Source organism: Mus pahari, chromosome 13 (genome assembly GCF_900095145.1).
Source record: "Mus pahari chromosome 13, PAHARI_EIJ_v1.1, whole genome shotgun sequence".
Classification (NCBI taxonomy): Eukaryota; Metazoa; Chordata; class Mammalia; order Rodentia; family Muridae; genus Mus; species Mus pahari.
Genome location: NC_034602.1, coordinates 75,175,303 through 75,180,050, shown reverse-complemented (window position 1 = coordinate 75,180,050; position 4,748 = coordinate 75,175,303). Strand labels below are relative to the sequence as shown.

Here is a 4,748-nt window from a genome sequence, read left to right as displayed (position 1 = left end):
CAGTCTGCAAGGTAGAGGAATTTATGTGGGGTTGGCTTCATATTTGGTACTTAAAAAGTGAGAGAGGATATAGTTAATCACCTTGCCTTCATTTAAATAATAATTAAGGATGCTATCTGAAGTGGCTGCCACAGCTCCTAGGAGCTCAGTGGGCCTGTTGACTACACTTAAACTAGTTTTCTGTGACTCACATTTATACACCATGCTGTTCTGACAGCTGCTGCTGCACCCCAGTCAAGTATGTGGTACTCCATCATTAGTTTTGATGCCGCCGGGCTTTTGCTGTGATGTGAATCCACTTGCCCTGGTAAACTTGTTTATTATGCGTAATATTGAGTTTCCATGTTAGGTTCCTTATAGCTCGAGGAATTCTAGAAACATCTTAATTTTTTTAAAAAATGGAATTTTTTTCGATCTCTTAGATGAGAAACAGGAAGCGAAGTTTTAAGGGGATAGTCTGGGATATATTAGTATTGCCGTATTTGGCTTTTAAAAGGTAAAAAAGCATTTCTGTTTTTAAAAGTAATGATGCTGCCTTTGGACACTGGCTTGTTCCAGAAGCAGCAGAGTTTAGAGACATTATTTTGCATTATGCTATAATGAAAATGTTAGATATTATGGACAATTTCCTTAATTCACTCTGCTGTTAATACTTAATGAGTAATTCATAATATTGCATTCTACTCTGCAAAAGCATGTGTGATTAATGGCAAAACCATGGAGTGATTAATGGCACACCATGTGCTTAGTTTTCTGCACTTGGCTATATTCCTAGATGAGTGGCTTCATCATTTTGTATAATACCTCTTGCCTTCTAGTTTAGAAAGTGAGAAAGATTAAAAAAATAAAAGCAGGGAGTTTCCTCTTGTGATCAGTTTCCTGATGAATTCCAATATTGTCCACTGCTTCTGTGTGTGTGTGTGTGTGTGTGTGTGTGTGTGTAGTACTTTTAATTACTGAACCATCTCAAAAGCCCAGATGACACTATTTTGTTATTGGTATGGACAATTTCACTTGAATAACCACTAATTTTACACACATTGCATTATGTAACGTACAAAATAACTGTATTGGCCTAGGTGTATCTTAAATTTTGAGTAAAGAGAGTCCCATAAAGTCACTATGGGTCCCAAAGGCACATGCCCAATGGATGTCAGGTCAATGATTGGCACATGCTACTCTAAGAGCAAAACCTGTGTCTTTAAATACACTGTCAACCTGCTTCCATAGATGGTCATAATTAAGATGTACACAGCTTATTATCATTGTAATCACTTAAAATGCTGTTCAAAATTTTTAGAATCTTTCGTTTTACTATGATTTTTTTATCAGTCTAAGACATAGGATAAGTAGTTCTTGAAATATGACAGAATAATTAATTAAAATTACTTACTAAAATAACTGTATACTAAGCATTAAGCCACCACTCCTCACTACAAGAGAATTTTGCTAACTAAACCATAATCGTCTATGAAGTGACAAATTTTTAAACGTAATCATCTGTTCCTCATGGTAGCAGGCCACTGCCAAGATAGTTGCACTAATAGCTTCTTAAGAATACCTTTTCTGGGCTCTTTTGCCCATACTTAGCAGTCATTATCATGTTCACTCTTCCTCACCCCTAGCGATTCACATTTTGCACATGATGTATGCAAGTTAGGTATATACTTTCTTGTTATACTTGCTTTATGTTCTTGGACTGATGTTCGAGACAGCTTTCCTATAGCTTTATGTTAACTAGGTGCTGTTAAAGCACCTTTAAATCGTTGTCTCCTACTACCCCATCTGGGGATCCATCCCATCATCAGCTACCAAACCCAGATACTAATGCACATGCCAGCAGATTCTGCTGAAGGGACAATGATATAGCGTCCTCTTGTGAGGCTATGCCAGTGCCTGGCAAACACAGAAGTGGATGCTCACAGTCAGCTATTGGATGGAACACAGGGCCCCCAATGGAGGAGCTAGAGAAAGTACCCAAGGAGTTGAAGGGGGCTGCAACCCTGTAGGTGGAACAACAATATGAACTAACCAGTACCCCCTGAGCTTGTGTCTCTAGCTGCATATGTAGCAGAAGATGGCCTAATCGGCCATCATTGGGAAGAGAGGCCCCTTGGTCTTGCAAACTTTATATGACCCAGCACAGGGAAAGGCCAGGGCCAAGAAGTGGGAGTGGGTGAGTAGGGGAGCAGGGGCGGGGGGCGGGTATGGGGAACTTTCGGGATAGCATTTGAAATGCAAATAAAGAAAATAATAAATTCATTCATTCTAGTTCTTTCCCCCCTCCACTAACTTAATATGTTGTGCATTACCACACCAATACTTTCTCAAGGCACTCGTCTCTGAAACTGAACCCCATTTTAAACCGAGAAATGCATTAACAACCCAAAGTAACTAAAAACCTAATTAGGAAAGAAGAAAACCAAATTTAATCCAGCTGGTATTTACTAATAACTGTTTATAAGGAACAGGCGAGAGTGAGTTTTAAGAGCACTCTATTTGTGGAAAAATAAGTGAGCAGAGGCTGAGGCTTGGGGAGGGAGTGGCTGAGTCTGTAAAGAGATACGGAGATTGTAAGATGTTCCTGGAAGTCGCTGTATGGTTTGGACTCTTTGACTAATGACATTAAGAGAGTCTATGTTGTGAGAACTCAAGAAATTAGAAATGTACTCCGGGCCAATACTCTCTAAAAAGGGTTATGAGAGTGGGTTGCTGAAGGATAGAGAGGTGGTGAAATGAAAGCAGCAGACAGCAGTGGTGTGAAGAGAGTGGGTGAAAGCGTATAGCCTAGAATCAGGTACATGACAGGAGGCACTTGACTGGGAAGATGTGGATTCTTGGAAAGTGGTCCTATCAGACCACACAGTGCAGCAGTTCTCAACCCGTGGGTCGAAACCCCTTTGAGGGTTTCAGATCAGACATCCTGTATATCAGATATTTACGTTTGGTTCGTGACAGTAGCAAAATGTGCAGTTATAAAGTAGCACCAAAATAATTTTATGGTTGGGGGGGTCCCCATGACAGGAGGAGCTGTGTTAAAGGGTCACATCATTAGGAATGCCCAGAACTGTTGAGGCAGTATAAAGGAGAAAGCAGACCTTTTCTGAGACGATGATGATGTGCTCCAAAAATGATGCTTCACCTGTGATGTGCTTTTCTGGGCATTTTGCGAGTCATGCGAACAATGTATTTGGTCTAAACAGACAAGAGAAACATTAAGTTCCAGGTTGATAAACTTGGATATTGGAGGTAGAGGACACCTTTCCATACAAGTATTTGTAGAAAGAACTGCATTTATTAAGGGTGGTCGATAATTACTGTCACCGAGGAAGCTGCTTTGCCTCATCCCTACTCTATAATTAAACAGTATTTGCAAAAGTAAGGAATTTATATCACAATATACAGTTCAAAACAAATATTCTTTTAAAATGTCTTACACTAGTTATACCGTAGATCATTTTCCCTCCTTAATTGGTATGAAAACTTAGTACTTAGGTACGGCATCTTAAGCTTAGCATGGAAACGGTAAAGTCAATAGTCGAGCAGTTTGAACAGTCTTTGTCTTAAGTATCTGAGAAAATATTGAAGTGCAATTTGTAAGGGTTTTTTTTTTCACAGGGCTGACTGCAGGCTCTCAGCAGAAAAGTTCATAAAGTTACTGTAAAGGAAGAAACATTCTCCTCATCGATTAGCAGATACCAATTCCATTATAAACATATATGCATGTTGACCTTTTAGCTTGTTTGCCTGAATACAAATTCAGTAGAGCTCTCACACAGCTGCTCATGCTGTGATAGTATTTTGGGGCAATGGAACACAAATGGGGACATCAATCTACCCTCTTCATTCGAGAGTCACTGTATGGAGCCTAATTGCTGGTTCCTCTGTGGTACCCATGCAGAGCTTATACCAGTCAGCAGGCCTGGGGTTTAAAGATTTCTCCATAGTGAAGTTCCACTGCTTAAAGGCGGAGGTTAGAATCTTGGACAAATAAAGCAAATATTGAGTGGCTTCTAATGCCTTCCCCCTTTGACTTGGAAAACAAATACATGCACATTGTTAAGACTACAGGGTCATTGAAACAGGCTTGCACAATTCAACTGCTAAGCTGAGAAGCCAACAATAGAAGCAAACTCAAATTATTTTTTTCCCACAGACAGAAAAGATTAATTTCCATCTGTGCAGTTTTGCAGTTTTGAAGGTCTCCTTTATTCATTTATTTTTTTCCCTCAGGGGAGAGCACAAACATTGTCCTCCACTACCACAAAACTATGCAGTTTCACACATTTGGGGAAATCATGGGGGTCAGCACACCTGGTGTGCAACGGATAAACCTCAACCTGGCAAAATGAACTTTGTAATCATGGTACTTGCCCTGCCAGGTGTTTGAAGGTCTCTTTTACATATGATGCTGCCAATCAAAACGCAGACGAGGAGACTGTAGTAGAGCACTTGATTTAGAAAGGATTATTATTTTTTTATTTCTTGAGTCAAGCCTTACTCTAGGTGTTCAACAGTCATAACATAGTTGTGGCTTCCATGAAATGACATGGCAGAGTTAGAAACAGTACTGAGTAGCAGTCCGTGTCTTCTGAAAGTGCTACAATATAACCCAGGAGGTCAAATTAGAGGGAATGATTGCCCCTCAGAGTTTTATTCCTCACTATCCTGGCCCCACAGCTTTAGGACCGTGTGTGAGGCAGTGCATCATGGGAGGGGACTTATGGCTGAACTTCTGGTATACTTCT

The 4,748-nt window shown here is 40.1% G+C and overlaps 1 non-coding gene across 1 annotated transcript; it reads right to left on the bottom strand.

The window, feature by feature from the left end:
- Nucleotides 1-4,230: 4,230 nt before the first annotated feature.
- LOC115065296 lies at nt 4,231-4,388 on the bottom strand. The gene has a single exon (XR_003845080.1). It is a non-coding gene; the product is annotated as a U1 spliceosomal RNA (small nuclear RNA).
- Nucleotides 4,389-4,748: the final 360 nt, after the last annotated feature.